The sequence below is a fragment of the Choloepus didactylus genome, chromosome 9 (genome assembly GCF_015220235.1).
Source record: "Choloepus didactylus isolate mChoDid1 chromosome 9, mChoDid1.pri, whole genome shotgun sequence".
Classification (NCBI taxonomy): domain Eukaryota; kingdom Metazoa; phylum Chordata; class Mammalia; order Pilosa; family Megalonychidae; genus Choloepus; species Choloepus didactylus.
The window spans coordinates 46,606,454-46,627,566 of record NC_051315.1 but is presented as its reverse complement, the minus strand read 5'-3'; the positions used below and the strand labels follow the sequence as shown (position 1 = coordinate 46,627,566).

Sequence of the window (21,113 nt, the reverse complement as noted above, 5' to 3'; positions counted from 1 at the left end):
TTTAGGGCTTGAGAATTAAAATATTATAGAAAAAAATGAAATTTCCAAATTTCTTACCCCTAGATCTCATTTCCCATCCTTTCTCCATTCCTAGAAGTAATCATTATTTTGAATTTGGTATTTACTATTCATGTTTAAAATAATATATTATTACCACTACATATTTACAGATTAATAAATGATATATAGCATTGCTTTGCATGTTCACACAATTTATATCAATGGTACTCTATACAGTCTGAAGCAGATTGCTTTTATTGCTCAATATATTTCGAGGTTTGTCAGTATCAACACATGTGGATCACGTTCATTTATTTTCACTGCTTAAAAGGATTCCCTTATATAAATGTAACACAATGTATTTATATGTTCACATTATGATGAACCCTTGAGTTGTTTCCAGTTTAATGCAATTACAAGCATGCTGCAAAATAAGCATCCTTGTATAAACCACTATGCACATGTGCCAGGATTCTCCAGGGAAGAGACCTAGAAGTGGAACTGCCAGGTTGAAGAGTACGTGCGTCTTCAACTTTGCTTAATAATGACTATCAAATTACTTTCCAAAGTAATGACACCAATTTGTATTTCAGCCAGCAGAGTATGACAGTTCCAGTTTCTCTACATCCTTGCTGACACTGATCTACATTTCTGGGCTTAAATTTTTTCTTTTTCTTTTTCTTAAATCTGATAGCCATGGAATACTATCTTGCATGTTTTATTTTGTATTTCCCTGATTACCAGTAACTTTTTGTGTTTTCTGGTCATTTAGGTTTTTGAATCTCACAGGTATAATTTCTCAGGGGTGAATTTTTTCCCTATTCAGCATCAAGATTAAGATAAGCAAATTTCTCTGTATGTTCTCTCTTGAGGGACAGGTTTCTCATTCACCCTTACGCTAACGATGAAGCTTTGGTAAAATTCTAGCTTTGGGAAGGGGCTCTCCCATTATACAACCCATCCTCTGCAAGCTTGCTATGTAGTTGTCAAAAGGTAAGCTCAAGATCAATAGGTTGGGCAGATTCCTTCAGGATAAAAGCCAGGTTTATCGCTTTTACATTTCAGTTTGGTCTCTAGGAGTGCCTTACTTGCTTTTCAGCTTAGCCTTGCTTTTAAAAAGACAATTTAAATGTTTTCTTTTAGTGGAAAGGTTGTTTAGGATACTGGATCCACCATATTGTCAGAATGAAAGTCTCAATGACTTTTTTATGTTTTCTCTGAATTTCTCTGTGCTGAATTGAGGTGGAACTTCTCAGTACTAACCTCAACTCACTATTTCTCTCTGTGTCCTGTTTGTCCCATCTATTGTAATTTTTGTTTCAATAATATTTTCAATTTCTGAGATTTCTAATTGGTTCTTTTTCATAAACACTATTTTTGTTTTAGTTATTCCTATTTTTATTTCATAATTTCTGGCCGCTTTATAATCAAAGTTCTTCCTTTAATTAATTTTCAAGCATCCTAAACATATCTATTAAGTCTGTCAAACTGTTCCACAAAATTATTTTCATCTGGAGTAACTCATGATTGTAGATTTGGTTAGCTACCTTTCTTCACACTAGATGTCTTTGTGTGTTTGAGAACTTTGGTTTGTATGTTCATATGGAGTGAAAGTTCTATCCTTCCCCTTTGTTTTGCCTTATTTAGTTACCTCAATCCAACTTCACAGGGTTCTCAGGCCAAGTGAAGCCTTAAATTAGTGATTCAGTGTTCTTTTCCAACAGAAATACTAGGTATATTGCACATCTAGTCATGAGGCTATTGTCCTTTTTCTTTTGCTTCTAGAAGCTCCAGGTAGCTTTCAGGATTAGTATTCCCACTATCATCTCCTTTGACAAGCAGAAAGCACTCCACTCCAGTCCTTAGCTTCAAGGACTGAAAATGTGGCCTCCTAGCCCCTCTCACCCTCATTAAATCCTTACCGATGACCAGTAGTGATATATCTCCTGACCCTTTCCATTTGTGCCACAATGGAAGCCTCATTCCAATTTATGATCTTTTTATAAATTCTTCACCTTTTACCTTAGAATCTTTCCACCTCCCACCTTTAACTGAAATGTACTTTTTCCCTGAAACACTGTTTTCACCTGCAGCCCTCTCCAGTAAACCCTATGCATTCTTCCACACCCCACACCGAGGCATCCAGAAAGAGCTGGCGTTTCCTTGACTCCTCAGTACCTCTATTAGCGTAAAGTTGTTTATAATATTCGTTACCTTTGTGATGTCAACAGGATCTAGTCATATCCCCTTTTACATGCCTGATATTAGTAAGTTGTGTCCTCCTTTTTTCCTTTAACGATGAAGAACATTATTCTCCTAAACATATGCAAAGTCTCATTATCCTTTGAGGCTCGTGCCCTCCAACTACAGCATCCCCTGACCACTTTCATTACTTCTATTTACTTCAAGTTATTCTAACCAAGTCACCAAGCCTTCAGGAATAGCTTCCATAATTACTACAACCATGACGAGACAATAAAGATATAGCACCAGGCACTCAGAGAAGGCTGTCAGCTGTGATACTGTCAACATGATTCCCAGTTCTCACACTGACCCTCAGCTCCCTGCCAGGTTTAGCGGAAGGCATATCCCCTCCTTGTCTAAGGCTATTCCCTTCCATCCCCTGCTGCCTCCTCAAGGTCGTGCTTCTCTCTAATGACTGTCAACGTTTCCTTGCAGTTTATAAACATACTCAAATCTTCTTGATTTCAGGACTCCTCTATCTATTCTTCAATCTCCATTTCTTCCCCCTTGGACCTATACTGTCTTTACTGAGTATTTTTCTTCAAATTTACTCCTCTTAAAAAGAGAGTATCATGCCAGGTATTACAATAATTGAAATCATGAATCCCAGTGCTTTTATATATTTTTTCCTAATACAAATTAAAATAAGAGAAAAATTAACAAAATGTTCATCTTTGTACCAAAATCATCTTGCATCAGCAGTATTTATACAATACACTGGAGGTCAACATACCTTTCTATGCCTATAAATCATAGAAGGAAAGTATTGAGTACTGGTTTTATTCAAAGAAGAAAACCTAAAGGAATCAGTGACTAAGAAAGCATTTTAATTTCAACCACTGTTGTGGAAAAATCGTTCAAAAAGAAACACTTTACTTTCCTGCCTTAGCACACTGAGAGAAGAGTTTGTATCACTAAAAGAACAATTATCACCGGGTAGCGACATGTTAGATCTTTAAGGAACAGGGGATTGGGCAGAACAGTCCTGCTCCCAGAACATACTATATAGCACCCCCCCCTTCTAATATTCAAAAGATGACTAAATTATAGTCAGGATCACATCATTGAGACTCTTGAGCCAGGTCTAGGGAGCCATTTTAAGAATAAATATTTGAAAGCTAGTAAGATATCCTCAAAAACATGCTAAATATCATTTTCTAATCTAGGTTGGTACCTAAAACCAAAGCAGCCATATTATCAAAGGTCCTTGAACATATCATCCTTAAGATAACCAACTAGTGCTGCAGAAGTGATCAACAGATCTTATCATCTTACTAAATAATTGACAAACCATTATGCACACTTCATAGTCCCTAAATCAATAAACAATTAACTCCTTTGTTCTGCCTAACACCATTGGCTAACAGGAAATTCAAAATCAAAAAAACCTGAACATTGCCTTTTCAAACTGTATTCTGAGAATACCCGTGTCCCAGAGGATGTAACACATCCCTTAAAGGAAAGCTTCCAGGCCGAGTGTGTTTGGGAAATGGCACACATCAGATTCCACATCCTGAAGATTCATAGCAACACTAGCATTTTTAAGGCTCTGAAAAGCCTACCAGCAGGAAATGGGTTTACCTTTATTTAACTCACATTTCTGAAACTAAGCAACTTTTTCATTTTCACAAAAGAACTATTAACATTTCAAGAAACAATAAACTTTGCAGAACCCAGCTTATGTGATGCTGAAAAACAAAGCACATTTTCTTGTATTGTGGGATGGTTGAATTAAAGGGTACTGTATTGCATTATAAATTAAATTTTTTTTAATATATGGGAAAACAAAATTTTAATCACTTTTGTTCAGGCTGAATATTTACACAGGACAAGGTAACACCAAGGACTAAACTGCAAATGGAAACTGCTGGCTTTGTACCACCTTGAAGACATACAGGGTTGCAGAGCATTACGGCACCTCTCCTAGGTTAGGGGTTCCATGCTATGCCCATTGCTTCCTACATTTAGATCCTAAGCTAAGAAAAGCACAAGACACAACTATCAATCTAATTTTTTTATACTAGTTAATATTCTAATAGGATATGAAGAACATTAAGATCTTTATTGTTTTATCCTGCTACCAAACCACACAGGAATATACCAGGTTCTAGCTTTGACATCTTTCCTCCAGCTTTAGTGAAGCAAAGAGAAAATAGCAAAAGCTTACCAGATGCTCTTAAGTTTATTTTCTAAAGTTCAAGCTCTTATCTGTAACTTTGTCACCAAAGCTCTTTTATTAGGAACTCAAAAATACAGGAAGAGAGGTTTACTTTAAAACATACAAAGAAAGCTTTCTGCTTACAGCCAAGTGTGGTTGAGAATGTTAAAGTAAGCAGGTAAAAGCCCAAGCTTTTCCTATCAAACCACAGATTGCTTTCTAAAAACTGTCTACTCAACAGTGACTTACTGTGTGACTTGCCACTAGCTCTTCAGTATCTCATTTGGAAATCTCTGACAATTCCATGGGTGCATGCACACCAGATTCCAACCCCACATCTTCAATGGTCTGCTAAGTAGATCCACCTGAAAGATGAGCCAGTGCCTCCATAGGACCACACCTCCCCACCATCAGAATCTTCTGTTTCTCCACCACAGTCCTTCTCAACTATGTAGTCCCTGAATCAGCAGCATTGGCATCACCTGGGAAACTCTCAGACCCTGAAGTGGGTGGGGCCCAGCAACCTGTGCTTTAACCAGCCCTCCAGGAGAGTCTCATGCCACGTCAAAGTCTGAGATCCACATTGTCCATATGGTCCCTCTTTCACTCAGTGTTTTCATCATTTCCTCTTTTCTTCTTATTCCTCATTTCTCACACATTAATAGGTTTCCCAAATCCTGTCACTCTACCTCTCTAACACTGGAAGAATCCATTCTCTTTGTTATTCCTATCATTACTATCCTCATTTAGGCTCATATGACTCCTCACTAAGTCTTCTCTCTACCAAGGGGGTGAGGGGCCTTCTCTCATGTGCTTTTCACATTTCCTCCAGGTAAATCTTAAGGTACAATACTCCTCTCACCAATAACCTCTCTTCTTTATCAAGGGTTTACTGGGCTTCACGCTCTCTGCTAAATGCTTTATGTGTAATACTTTGTATGTCTCCATAGTTAGCCTCATTTCATAGATAGGGCGACTTGTCCAAGATCACCGAGAGCAAGCACAGATTTGAAATCATGTCCACTGAAGTTCAAATCCCATGGTGTTAGCCGCTGTGCTACAACCCACCCCCCCGCCCCCCCAACCTGACAACATACAACAACTTATAAAAACCAACTCAGCCCTGAAAACGCTCTGCAGAGTCTGGCCCCCAAATATATATATATATATATATATATATATATATATATATATATATTTTGGTCTTCTATCACTCCCTTTCATGCATCTTTTCATAGTTTCCTATACGTAGAACTCGAGGCTTTTTCTCATGCTGTTCCATCCACCTGAAACACAGCCCCTGCGAGTGGTCACATCACCTTCACATGGACAACTACAGTCTTTTATCCAGCCCCTAGGTGAAAATGGGGCTCAATTTATTAAGCTGGATTCTTCTTAAAGAAGAGTAGAATCTGTTTTCTTCATCTCAGTATCCCTCCAGCTTGCTAAAAAAAAAGAACATAAACAAAACCCTACTAATTCATTCAGGATAAATTTTATGTAGTAAATTTTATTATGTATGTTATAACTGATCTCATAGATTTCAAAAATGTACTGATTCCCGAATATTTTTATACACTGACAGGCATAATATATTACAGATAATCCTTTTTAAGTTCTCAGCATATTTCAAATGTAGTAATCATATTCTTACAATACAGGAAAATAAAATTAGAAAAATCTATGCTACAAAAGAATTTTCTACTTTTATTTAAAGTTGCAGAGTGACACAGAGGCAGAGCCTGGGTTTCCCAACATTTCTGTGACTGCTCTTAATAAATTAGCTTGATCAAGAATTTCACATTATTTATAGTGACATGGAAAAATGTATTTTTTTAAATCAAAAAGGTGTGCATAATTTCAGTGGCATCATAGCTTACTGCTGTTAATATGACTCACCCCTATGCCACTGCCTGCCCTCGCACCCCTGCTCCCCATTGCTTTTCCCCAGCTTCACCTGCCTAATTCCATGACTTCTCCTGCATCATGTCCTGTCTGTCAGAAAAAAGGAGTTACCCAGCCTGGCACACTAGTTTTAAAAAATCTGTCTACCAGTGTAGTAACATCTTTAATTGTTGAACTAGCAATGCTTTCTTTTAATTTCATTATTCTTTTCCTCTAAAAAGGAGAATGTTTGTGTGTTGTATGTATTTATATGTGTGTGTAAATACGAATAATTCCAGTTAAGTTTTCTGTTGAGGTTTTACTAATGTATGTCTAAAATTCTTTGTTTTTGGAGGCTCTCATAATCACATAAATAATGAAGAAAAGAAATGCAAGAAGTAAAATGGATGGTTAGAGCCAGTGTCAGTTGCAGGTGTCAATGACAACTACTGTTATTTCCCAACTAAGTGGTTATTTGGTAGAACTGATGGCAAAAACACCAGGAAATTTTCTTTAAAATGTAATGCCTTGAATATTTGATTGTTACTTTAAAATTCATTATGGAAAATGATGATTTAACATTAAGCACTTATCTAGTTTTCAAGTACATAAATATTTAAAAATTATCAAGACCAATGAAGTGTATCACCTAATGTGAGGTACTTATTTGGGGGTTAACTGACTGCACAGTTAATGATAATAATGCACATAAATCATTATTTGCTGAAATGGAAAACGGAGAAGAATTAATGGCCAATCTCCCACTTCTTCTACGCCTACTAGTTATGTGTATTATTTATGTTTGCAAACACAAGAAAAAATATAAAAATGTAAGAGAAATGAAACAAAGCTAAATTTAATATTCCTTTCTTCAGCAGATTTAATAAATAGCACCAGGGAATAAGAGGCTAATGATTAATTTAAGGTTTGGTTAGTAACTTAATGAATGTAATGGGAAAGAAAACAAATACCACCTAGTGCAGGTATATGTTTTCCTGTGATAATACTTTTTTTTAACTACTAGGTTTTCTTCTCTAACTGTTCCGCTTTTGTAGACATTTTATGGCTGTGTGTGTGTGTGTGTGTGTGTGTGTTTACTAGATTTAGAATACACATTTATTAGTTGTGCCCTAGCTGGTATAAGAAGTGCTCAGTTTCTTGTCTTAACTTTCTAGTTTTTTCATTTTATCTGTATGATTTCACTAACATTATTGTTCCTTTCAAAATCTTCAGAAATTATCCTGGGCTTCTTGAGAAATAAGAAAGAATAAGAAAACAACCAAGTGTTACTAATAAACCATCCACAATATCTAACATTAAAGCTTTAGGACAGAACTGGGGTAGGTTTATCTATAGGTTGGTGCATCTGCACCCAGGCAAAGGCCTATTTGATTCTCCAGGTCCACAAGTGTTCTGTCCTTTGTGTTTCCATATTTGATGTACCTCTGTTTTTCTGACTCTCCTGCTTTCTCCTCCAGTATCCAGCTCCCTCCACTGGGTAGCCATACACAAAAGCTTTTAATTTACTTTTTGGTACCTTTGTTGAATAGCTGTATATTCCCTACTTACCTAAAAAGCAGACAAGTTAGACAAGTTAAACAATGTTGCTTTTTTTTCTTTTTTTACTTCAGTTAAGTCTCCATGGGTGACTTACAACTGGCTCTCAGTAAAAAAAGAAAAAAATGGAAAAGTTCTCAAGAAAATAAATGCCAGATCTTTATTTTTATTGTTCAAACTGATTTACTTGCCTGAAAGAATCTTCAAATTCCCACATTTAGAATTATTCTTCCCCTGTACACAATACCTGTTCACATATGAAGAAATAAATATTTATGTTTGGAACAGTTATAATCTGATAGCAAATATCATAGTTTCTTGTTTTCTATTAAGTCACATCACTAATAATTATACTAGGTATCACTGAATGAATGCCAACTGTGGGTCAAGCACTTGGGATATATTTTCTATCATCATTATAAAAGCCCAGGCCATTTTTTAGCCTAGGTTTTTAGGAACCTAGAGGGGAGAAGAGTCAAAATAAATGACTTGCTCAAGGTTATGGAATTAGTTAAGTGATGAGCTAGGAGTGGAGTTCCAACTTCTTGCTCTTTCCCATTACAGCTAGCTGAAAAAAATTAAGGTTGTCTCATTTTCCATTCCTGAAGGTTATATTTAGAACTGCAATTGGCTTTATTGCTTCAGAACTTTCAAATAAAGCCCTGGAAATTAATAGAATTAAGGTGCCAGGTGCAAGTATATATGTGAACTTACTAATTATGACAAAGGTAGAATTTTCACTCAATGGGAAAGGAACTACTGGTATAACTAGCTAACCAAAGGAAAACAAAATTAGATCTCTACCCCACATACAATATATATACACACATTTACGCAAATTCCACAAATAAATGTAAAAAGATGAGCTAGGAGAATGTTTATATAATCTTAGAATGACAGACACCTTCTTAAATGAGACAAGAAACCCCAAAAGCAGAAAGGGAAACACAGGCATTTTATTTAACCACAAAAATAAAAGTTTTTATGCCAAATGAACATGTTAACAAAGTCAAAGGACAAACAAAATGAGTAAAATATATGTGACATGTAACATATAACAGAGCAATAAAATCTCATATAAACATATTTTAAGAAATCAAGATTAAAAAATAGGCAACAAAGTCACCATAAATGAAATGTAAATGCTAATTAAAAGATTGGGAAAAAATGCCCTATTTCATTAGTCAGGAGAAAGGAAGCCAAACAAGAAGGAAATAAAGCTGGGGAAGTTGCTTTGAAATATGCAGAAATTTTTTTCTTGATGTATATTCAAGAAACCTAATTTTGAGAAGCATATTAAAATTTTGGAAAAAGGACCAGATGTTTGTAGGGTGGCTTATTTTTTATTTTACACTTTTTTTGTGTGTGCATATTTAATTTATTTACCTTGGATGTTTAATTATTTTTGTAAATAAAATAGGATGAGTTTTTTACCCAAAACCACACTAAGATCCCAATTTTCACTATTAATTAGATGCTCCAATTTGACTTATTAAAGATGAGAATATTTTAAGAATTTTCATAAAAAGCATGAAATAAACATCCTATTTAAAAATATATACCGTTTAATGAACTGATTGTTTTAATAGATTCTACTCTATCTATTTCTCATGAAGCTCTGCAGGACACTCTTTAATAAGGAACTGGTATCTGGAGAAAGATGCTTCTCAGCTTGCTCTATAGTTTTAATTAATTTTCTTCCATAAACTGCTGACAGGCTAAAGAGGGAAAGAGTAACTTATGGTCAATGTAACTTTAAAATTGAATCTACATAATCTTTCTTACAAATTCTATGTATCTATATACTTCTTTGAGAACAAAACATGGAAGAATAACCCAACACTTCATTTTCAATTTTAAATCAGGTTAGGTCTGAGTCAATTAGACTCTACGTATCAAATGGTAAATTTTTCATTTGATAAACTAATAACAGTAGTTTGAAAGGGTACTCGTTCTATTATAACATATAATTTTGAATAGGCATTCGAAATAGAAATGATTTTTAAAGTAGAAGCTGATTATATATTTTTTAAAAAACCTAAATTCTATATAAAATTTAAGTCAAATTCTGCAATAAAACAGATACTGAGATTCATATTTCTTCTTTCTCCTCTACTGGCTTCTCCTCCTTTCATGACACTACTAATTTCCACAAATTTTAATAGTGAAAAAGACCTAAAAGAATGAAATCTATCATAGTTTCCTCTTCTGAAATTTAAGACTGACTTCATTATGCATTCATTCGTTTAAACTTTGTTTAAATTTTGAGTGCCTACTATGTGCCAGATACAGAGAGAGAGCAAGCATGAGAGACTGTGAGCGAGAGCTCTGTAGGCAGAGCAGATGCAGTGAGTGTAGTCAGGGAAGTCTGCATGAGGCCACAGGAGTTGAGTTGGGGAATCGAACTGAAGCTTCCAAGGTGAAATGTCAAAATCAATCCTTATTTAAGATGCCAAATAACATTCAATACCTAGGAAGTCGGTGACCACAGAGAGCTGCAAGGTGCTGATGAGCTCACCGCCTTGGCGTCCAGTTCCTTGTTGGTCCGAGGCAAACACCATCTGCCTCACTGGCTGTTGGGAGCATCGGAGAGCTATGGTGTGGGGAAAGCTTTAACAAACTTTCAAGTCCCACATAAAATTTCTAATGAAAGATTTTTTTTTCTAACTAATATGCCAAATCATGGGTCAGGAAACTTTTTGTGTAGAGAGTTGAACAGTAAATGTCTTAGGCTTTGTGAACCATAAGGCAGGTCTCTGTCACTACTGCTGACCCTGGTAGCATGAAAGCTGCCACAGGCATCAAACATGAAAGGATGAGTGTGGCTGTGTTCCAGTAAGATTTTGTTTATGGACACTGAAATTTGAATTTCATTTAATTTCCAAGTGTCATAAAATATTACTCTTCTTTTGATTTTTTCAATCATTAAAAATGTAAATAATTTTTAAAATCACATTATTTTTAAATAAGTAAATGTAATTACATTAAAATATAAATGATATTCTTAGTTTACAGACTATAAAAAAACAAAACAAAATAGAAAGAGGGCCAGATTTGGCCTATGGGCCATAGTTTGCTGACTCTTGTCCTAGAGTTTAAAAGAATTGCAAGCCTTTTTAAGGCATGTGATCTGAGGGAGATGAGCACCAAGATGGAAGGAGCATAGGATTTGGGGTTCAATCTGAATCTAATCTCTCTCACTCACTAGCTGTGTAACCTTGGACAAGTCATTTTAAACATCTCTGAACCTCAGTTTAATCATCTATATTACTGTGGAGTTGGTATGACTATACAAACGAGGTGCTAAATACTCCGTAAACTATAAAGCTCTGTTTTTAAAGAGTTAGGCATTATAAAGAGAAAAAATATACACTTTTAAGGTACCAAGTTGTCCTCTAAGAGACTTGCATGCCAATGATTTATGAATATATTTTCCATTCCTAAGTTGGGGGAAAAAATGAAGTAATTAGATAGATGTCTTATATTCCCTTTTTTAGTAAGCTCTGTAAACTGTACAATCTGTTATTATACCACTCAGTATAATAACAATTTACTTCTTTCATCTTCTGATCATGGTCTGCTTAACAATTTACTTCTTTCATCTTCTGATCATGGTCTGCTCTCAGTGGTCCCGCTTTGTCATTTTTTGTTCTTTCCTCTTAATCCTCATATAAAGAGGATCTAATTTTACACAAAAAATCACCAGAATGAACTAGTATCTGAAGTACCACTCATGAAATCACTGAGAGGAATGTTTGATTCTTGTTATCATCATAACATTCTATTTTCTATTATTAGATTTCAAAACAAGTAAAATCAGCAAAATTAGGGGCCTCCATTAGCCTCACAAAATTAAAATGCATTTTTTTCTTTATAAAACCAGCCTGAAGATATTAAAATACCAATGCCAATGAACAGTATAGGGATGGCAGATAAAAAAATTGTCCTTTAATATTTAGGTACTAATTTAAGGTAGTTCAGCATTTCCCATCTTATTACTCTAATAAGAAATTCCTTCCTTATGTCTACTTTATGAAAATATTTTTTTAAAAATACTGTTTTTGTTATTGTTTTTCAAAAATACTCTGGCCAGTAATTTTTTTGCCGACAACTCATAACTCCAGTTAACAGAGAGAAAAAGATCCAACCAAATTCTGTAACTGTCTTTTCTCCTTCTAGAAGCAGGAAGTTGTTGTGGTGAGAAGGAATGAATACTGCCTCTGAACTGAATGCTTGGTGCAAAGCTTCTGCAGCATATCAGAACCAGCCAGTGACCCTCTCTAAAGCCCAAAACTTAGGTCAGCAAAAGTTACCATGTTGGCATGGACCCTCCTCAAAGGTATCATCAGCCTTAGCACCTAGAGCCATGCCTGGCAAATAGTACTTGCTGAACAAACCTACCTGCATGCATGCATGCATGACTGCATAAGGATGAGCAGAATGGGCCCCCGTGGAAAGGAATGATAACAGGAAGTTGGCCTCAGGAGAGCCACAACCTTCCTCATCCATCGGAGGATTCGGTAAATGAAGGGATAGATGTTTTATTAAATAGTAAGGAGTAAATAAAAGGTCGACTGTAGAAAGGATCCCGTGGAGTAGGCTATGGTGTAATCCCAATTCTCCCGAGCCTGAGAGCAAAACAGTAGGCAGCATGAAGGGACTAGATCCTCATTGGGCAGCTTTTGATCTTCACGAAAAACATCTAGGGCTCACAATAAAATGCGAAGCTGAAGTCTCTTACCAAATCTACAGCAGAGACGACACTCCATCCATGGGGGTCAGTGCTGTTTCCTACAAAAGGTGAGGAAGGGGAAAAAATAACCAATCCAACTGCCTGCATTTTTTCTCTCGAGTACCACCAATATAGCTTTGTCCAGTTCCTTCCAAAGTGTTCCTGTTCACTTAGGAGGAGCTGCAGTTTCCAAAGGACAAATTCATTCTATTGAAACACGACTTGCTAACTCATTTGCTAGAGGACTGTCTAAACCACCCATAACTCCCACGCCCCCCACCCTCCTGCCTAGTAGCATCCACCTCCCTGTAACACTGATGCCTTAATCTTCTTCTCTGTATATGATCAGCCCTGACATCACTCTCTTGACAGGGCCCTCAATTCCCAAGTTATGCTTTTGCTTCAGGCTGTCGTTTCTTGCTTCCCATTCCAGACAAGCTTCTTGCAAAGACACCCTTACTCAGTTCTCATTTGCTCTCCAACCTTCTGCCATTTGGCTTCCATTTTAAGCTCTGCTAAGAAACCGTTCTGCCCAAGGTCACCAACGATGTCTTGGTGGCTAAACGCAAAGAGCACTTTTCATTTCTCCATCAGCCTTGACGTTCCTGTACTCTGACATCACTAATGACTCCCTCCTTGACATTCTCCTTCTCTGGCTTTACTGACATCATATACTCTTGGTTTTCTTTCTCTCTCTCTCTCCGGCTACTCTTTCTTTCATGGGTTCCTCTTCCTTCCTCACCTCTTGTAAATACTGGTGTTTTCAGTATTCTGCTCGATCTAGAAACTTCCCTGGGTGATCTCAACAACAATAATAGTAATAGCAGCAGCTCGCATTTATTAATTTAACAATACATATTTATTATTATACATGTCATTCATTGTTCTAGGCCTTTAACTATCATTGAGAGGGTAGTGGTTTCATAGTTACTGTACCTATGAGGCAGGAATTATCACATCTGTTTTTCAGATGAGGAAGCTGTGGGTCACAGAGCACACAGGGGGCAGAATGGAGACTGGATCCCCTCGGTCACACCCAGGGCCTGCATTCTCCGTGCCTGTGCTGTGTCCATGGCTCTGAGTAACAACTCTGTGGTTGTGGATCTTGCATCTGCACTTCACACCAGAGCCCCTGACCGAGGCCCAGCTATCTAATGGGTCTCTTTCTGGATATGACCCACAGCCATCTTGAGCTAAACAAGGTTACTCTTAAACTGGTTTCTCCTCCTCTCATAAATTGAATAAATCTCTAACCAGTTGCCGTCTTCAAACCCAGGCACCTTCCACATTGAAAGGATATAGGTCCCATTCTATCCCCTCTCTCTCCTGAATCTAAACCTAAATTACTGTTTTAAATATACATCTGTTGCTTTTACCTTTTGAAACAAAGTAATTCCTTATAATTAAAATACAGTATTTTAATAGTATCAATGGCAGTAAAATCAAACGGTAGGTAAAATTACATGATTTGGCAAATCTTAGCACACACTAACTTGGTTTGCACAGCAGTGTTTCAGAACAGCACGTTTTAGTTGGATTTAATGTCAGTACAGCAACATTTCCATTGCACAGGCTACCGGGATGAGGGCTCTAGTTGCCAAAGCCTTACAGATAAGCACCTGTGGACAATACGTAGTGTAGCTTGGTTCACTACCCCCACCTCCTTCATGACTAAAATTTTTTTATGAAAAAAATCATATTTTAACAATTTCCTTATATTTCCTCTTATGTTTTCAGTAAGTCTACATCTAGCACAAATCCATTTAATGAGTTATAACAATAAAAGTATTAACTATTATTTATTAGGCCTTTACTATGAGCGAGACACTGTACTATGTGCTTAGCACCTCTTAATGAACTTCTACAACCACCCCATGAGTTATGCACAATTATTCTCATTTTAGAGAGGAAGAACCTGAGTTCCTATGCCTAAGGTTGCACATCTGGGAGATGGCAGAGCAGGGAGTGGAAGTCAGGTCTGACTCCAGAGTAGGTGCTCTTTAGCCTCACACCATGACCTCCAGAGTGTCGCAAAGAAATTGATTTAAAGGTACAACAGGGAAGAAAAAATCTCTTTAAAACAATACAAGCCTATGTAATCCATCAAAGGTTTTATACTGGCTTGTTATTTTACTCTGACATGTTCATCTCCTCCAATTTAATAACTGTGACTCTTGAGCCTTTCTTTGCCACTATCTAAATATGATGGTACTACTAGCTAGTAACCTTATGATATGAAACGACTAACAGTTCCTGAAGTTCCAGTGATGCAGCTGTGTATGCAGAAAATCTAACTTGCAGTTTTAAAGAGATTATCTTCTCTAAAGTTTCACATCTGATAAACAGTCCCTTCTCTGATATCCAGCTCACCTTAAAGTGAGACAGTAATGCCTTCAGTAGCTCTTAACGCTCTTGGGATCATAAAAAAGAATTCATAAGTGCAACAGAAAGAAGGAAGGGCCACATTGCTTCATTTATCTATCTAGATTTCTCCATTCTGAATTTTCTATGAGGATTTCTGTTTTTAAGCTCATTATTGTCAATATATCTGATTGAGAAAGAACCTAAACAAGTCCCAGGTGAGACTGCACCATAGCAACAGGCTTGCCATGAATTCTTTTGGGAGCAGAATTTCACATAAGTATTTGATTGCCTATTCACACTCCTGATTACAATCAACACAGTGAGCTGCTAAACTAAACTATACGCCATTAGTGTATTGAAGGTACCTTTAAAAACAAACTATGTTGCGTGAAGATATTTTTCACATGTATATTTACAATGAGACGTGTTTAATTGTATGGGGCCCATTTCCCTTTTATTTAGAAAACAAGCGAGACATCTTTAAACTATTTCAGTACTTACAAATGACACAGTGTAGTAAGGTGACAAATAAGGCATTACACTTTATAACAGGTAAATATTGAATCTTATTTCTGGTTAATAAATGTTTAGTCCTCTATTGTGATTATGACAGAACACAAATGTACTGTTCTTAGAATTTGCTCAGGGGTATTAAAGTATTTTGCATCAGATCAACAGTGGTCAAAATAACTATGGAAAAAACAACCTTGACCTCATAATAGATTATAATTGGACTGGGCCTATTAGCTTGGTTGGGATAGTATACTGATATAAACAAAAAACAAAAACAAAAAAAAACAAAACAGGCCACAAAGGAGAAAACAGTTTTTGTCTGTGGATTTTACCTCTCAAAGTGTCAGCCATCTGATTATGTCATGACAGAAGGTGAGACAGGGTGAGGATACAGATGGCATGGGCAAAACCCATCACCACTATCAGGAAATCAGCCCAAAGTAAATCCAAATGAGTAAATTATTACTACCCATCTTCATGTCCACATACAGTACACTTAACCAACATCTCCCATATTGGGCTGTGAATGGTGTTTATGACACAGTAAAATATTTTAGAAATATTTAAACCAAAGGATAGAGAAGCATTTATGTACTATGGATCTAATCCAATTTACATTTGGTTTTGTAATGCAAAGTATGATGTTTCTGTAACAGATCTGCCTTCCTAATTATGTTTTGCTTTATTATTAAAATCTGTTTACATTTCCTCAATATACACCCACTGTATGGGAAAGGGTATTCAGGCAGCCTGCTGGCTCACAATTACATATAAACTACAGATAGGCTCTAGAGAAGAAAGAATGGTCTGAAAATCTAACTGCAGTAACTTCATAAGCGTTTAAAATTGACATAGCGTTGGTATAGATCACTTGCTGACTCTCTTTCATTTTTGATGATGTAGTCAGCCACCTTTTCAGAAGCCCAGGGAGCCTCTTGAACTACCTAGAGCACAATTAGGAAAGTATCACTTCACTAAATACACATCACATGTATTTATATTCAATTAATTAAACATGGATTTTAAGGAAAGACAATTTCCTTAGAATCTATTCACACAATTAGACTGTTCAGGACGATGTATACCAAGCAAGCAAATAGGAAATTATCTGGACACAATGGAAACATGCAATGGAAACATGCATATGGAATGACTGGGAGCAGGGAGGATACTGACCCTGTCACCTGAGTTGGAGAAACCTAGAGGTTAAGAAACTAACCAGATTCCTCTAGAAAGTTGCAGGGGAGGTAGAATCAACTCAGGGCACAGCCAAGCCACTATTATGGCAAGAAATGGGGAAGGAAAGATATAAGAAGAGGTTGAAGATATGGGGGTAGTGGCTCTCCACAGAGCAGGATTTCCAGAGGACATGAGAGAAGAATTTGGAGGAAACATGGGGAGACTGGGGATTAGAATGAGTAGTTCTAATAGTCTGTGTTTCCTGCCTTTAGAATTTTACAAGTCTGATGGCCTTCTTTGTCCTGTCTTTGTCCCCATAAGTCCAAGGTGGCAGTGTTTCTGTTCATACAGCATTTTCAAAAACCTTGTGGGTCACTCATGTAGATAAGAGGGTCCACCACAAGAGCTTTCCTGGACAACCTCATCTCTTTTACTGCTTTTTGATGGTTGAGGGAATCCATGAGTCATGTGGAAGTCACATGAGTGAGATTAAATGCCTAATTTCCTCAGTACTAGTTAAAGGCTGCCCAGTCTCTCCTTTGGGCTTCTCCCCAGAGCATACTTTCCTAACAGTACATCTAATGCTGGCGCACACTTTTGTTGCAAAATTTCCTTCATTTTATCTCTTTCCTCCTGCATTTTCTCATAAGCAGCAAGAAACCAGAGCACACTTCTAACTCTTTGCTTGGAAACCTCAGTTAAATAGCCAAATTCATCATTTACATGCTTTCCTCCCAACTGTAGGACACGATTCAGCTAATTAAAATAAGGATAGTCTTTCTTTCAGTTTCCAATTAATTGTTCCTTATTTCCTTCTGAGATCTCAACAGAATCATCTTAAATGTCCATATTTCTACTAACAAGCTGTCTAAAGCAATCTAGGCTTTTTCTATCATGTACTTCAAAATTACTTCAGCCACTACCACTCTTCACAATAAGGGAACAATGAGCCAATCAGTTCTATCTTAGGGTAAAAAAAAAAAAAAGAAAAGAAAACAGAAAATACAGATGACTGACTGCAGAGGGCAGCTATAGGCCCAGCAGTCCCTGAGGTGCTGAACCAGCAAAGGGTGGATGATGAAGTCTAAATCTCAAGGAATATATTCAACAAAAAGCTCTCAAGTCCTCTAGGGTTTTGGGTCCAGGGCCACTGAAAAATTTCCCCTAAACTGAAAAATTTGGCAATCAAAACTTAAAAGAATTAAAAAGCAAAATACAGACTCAAGTTTATTTTTCAGAAGTGAAATAAAACATGATCATCTCCTGTAAAGGTACTCTCTGGGTAATCCTGGGAACATAACATTCATGGAGTTGCATAACCTAAAGCAATTTCTTCAGTGTTAACATAAAGAAACTGAATAAAAATATTAAATTTTTCCACAGGGTTAAAGTTTTACTTATCTATCAGTTCTTTCTCCATAAGTAAATATGAATATAACTGTTTCAATCTTAAAATATTCCTCAGGTAAAAGATGTTATTTCCATAATCCTGATTCTCAAATAGATCAGCCTGGCTTGATTTTATTAAAACTACCAACACAGACACTGCATTATTTCAATAAAAGTGTTTCCTACATTAAGTACCCACAGACAGTTAATCGTTTGAATCCCTGTGTGCCATTCAAAACACTTTATCTGCAATTTTGGTAATAAAGGATTATATTGCACACATTCCTCTTCGACAAAAAAATTAATGCTAGGATGAACAATTCTAAAACAAAAATTTTACATCTAACAGCTTCACCCAGCCAAAATGATAACCATTGAGCCTTGCTGGCTGAACTCAAGGTAGCTTTGTTCCTCTACTCCCAGCCTATTATGTAGTCTTGTTTCTATCTTGCACTCAGGCATTCACTCAAAAATACTTATTGGGTGCCTAGCATTGTGCACTATGTTGGACATAAAATGATGTCTACCAAAGAGTGCATGCTCTGTAGAAGCTCACAGTATATTTTAAGCCAAATTTCACTATGATTTTAAAAAATGTTAGTATTTTCTACTTTTAGAATCAACTTCATTGATAGAACTTACATAAAATAAAATGCACCCATTTTAGGTGTGTAGCTCCATGAGTTTTACTAAATGCATATCACAATGAACTACAACCCCAATCAGATTTGTTACATTTCAATCACCCTCCAAGATTGGCCTTAGCTCCTCTGCAGTGCTGTCCCTCCCGGCTATACCCCCTAAGTCTACCACCCCCTTACAGATTTTTCCTGTTCTGAATTTTTCATTTAAATAGATTAATGCAGTATGTATCCTTTCATATCAGGCTTTTTTCACTTAGCATATTTTTGAGATTCATTCAGGCTGTGTCAGGGGTTTGTTCTGTTTTTCTTGCTGAGTAGCATGAAAATAACAATTTGTGTATTCATTTACCTACTGATGGACAATTCAGTTGTTTCTAGTTTGGGGGAGTTGTAAATAACGATGCTATGAACATTCATGTGCAAATTTTTGTGTAGACATATTTTTTCATTTCTCTAGGGTTATACTCAGTAGAATTGCTAGGCCATATAGTGAGTGTATGTTTAACTTTATAAGAAATTACCAAACTGTTTTTCAACATGGTGCCATCTTATACTCCCACCAGCAATATATAAGAAATTTGTTACCCCACATATTCTCCAACACTTGGTATCACCTCTCTTTTTAATTTTAGCCATTTTACTGTAATTGGCCAGTCAATAAAAATTTTAGGCTTTGTGGGCCATGTGGTCTGTTCTGGCTTGCTAGAGCTGCTATTATGTAAAAATACCAGAAATGGACTGGCTTTTATAAAGGGGACTTATTAGGTTACAAATTTACAGTTCTAAGGCCATAAAAGTGTCCATACTAAGGCATCAACCAGAGGACACCTTCAATGAAGAACAGCCAATGGCGTCTGGAACACCTCTGTCAGCTGGGAAAGCACATGGCTGCCATGTGCTGGTCCTTTGTTCCTGGGCTGTGTTCAAAATGGCTTTCTCCAAAATGCCTTCAGGCATCTATCTTAGCTCCTCTCTCTCAGCTCCTCTGCGTCCTTGCTTCTTTCTCCCAGGATGTTTCCTCCCTAAGCATCTGGGGGTCCTCCCTTAGCTTCTCCAGGGCAAACTCTAGGCTTCATTTCTTAGCTTAGCATCTCCAAGTAACTCTAAACATCAGCCTCTGTGTTGCCTCTTAGCTTCTGTTAAGTACTTCAGTGAACTAATCAAGACCCACCCTGAAAGTGTAGGGCCACACCTCCTTGGAAATAATCTAATCAAAAGTATCACCCACAGTTCGGTGACTCATATCTCCATTGAAACTATCAAAAGGTTCCTCTCTAATCAACAGACAAATTAGTCTGCCCCCACAAGACTGCATTAAAGAATATGACTTTTCTGGGGGAAGTAATACATCCAAACCAGCATATGATCTCTTTTCATAACTACTCAACTCTGCCATGGTAGCACAAAAGCAGCCATAGACCATATATAAACAAATAAGCAGACTGTTTTCCAATAAATCTTTAGTCACAAAACAGGTGGTGACGTAGTACATCATTGTAGATATAATTCACATTTCCCTGATGACTAATTTTATTGAGCATCATTTCATGAGTTTATAGGCCATATGTATAAATACTTTTGAAGTGTTTAAAATTTTTTTTAAATTTAAAAATTAGGTTTATTGACTTAATTTGCAGGAGTTTTCAATTTGTTTGGGATACAAACACTTTATCAGGGATATATATTGTGAATATTTTCTCCCATTCAGTGAGTAGCTTGATTTCATTTTCTTAATTTCTTTCAAAGAACAGAAATTTAAAATTTTGATGAAGTCCAATTTATTATTTTTCTTTTATGATTAGTGCCTTCTGGAACCTGCTTAATATATCTTTGCCTACTCTAAGAGCAAAAGGATTTTCTACTATGTCTTCTGAATTTACATCTATGATCCATTTTAAATTAATTTTTATGTAAATGGTGTAAAGTAATGTCATGGTTCATTTTTTTCCCAATAAATGACCAGATGTTTGGGTAACATTTAGTGAAAAGACTATCCTTTCCATACTGAATCACCTTGGTACCTTCGTCAAAAATCAACTGGCCGGCAAGATGGCAGACTGGTGAGCTGTATGTTTTAGTTACTCCTCCACAAAAGTAGGTAGAAAGCCAGGAACTGCGTGGACTGGACACCACAGAGCAATCTGACTTTGGGCATACTTCATACAACACTCATGAAAACGTGGAACTGCTGAGATCAGCGAAATCTGTAAGTTTTTGCGGCCAGGGGACCCGCGCCCCTCCCTGCCAGGCTCAGTCCCGGGGGAGGAGGGGCTGTCAGCTCCCGGAAGGAGAAGGGAGAACTGCAGTGGCAGCCCTTATTGGAAACTCATTTCTACTGATCCAAACTCTAACCATAGATAGACTGAGACCAGACACCAGAGAATCTGAGAGCAGCCAGCGCAGCAGAGAGGAGACAGGCATAGAAAAAAAACAACACGAAAAACTCCAA

General features: G+C 36.8%; 1 protein-coding gene across 16 annotated transcripts in view; it reads right to left on the bottom strand.

Annotated features, from left to right (window-relative positions):
• PKP4 (plakophilin 4) overlaps positions 1–21,113 on the bottom strand; it is a 255,873-nt gene that overhangs the window by 114,854 nt on the left and 119,906 nt on the right. For 2 of the 16 annotated variants that reach the window (XM_037848831.1, XM_037848824.1), the window contains one exon: positions 12,585–12,634. The exons of the other annotated variants lie outside the window; for them this stretch is intronic. The gene's annotated coding sequence lies outside the window, so the exon portion shown is untranslated. Of the gene's footprint in view, positions 1–12,584; positions 12,635–21,113 lie in introns of those variants that run through there. 16 annotated transcript variants of the gene reach the window in all.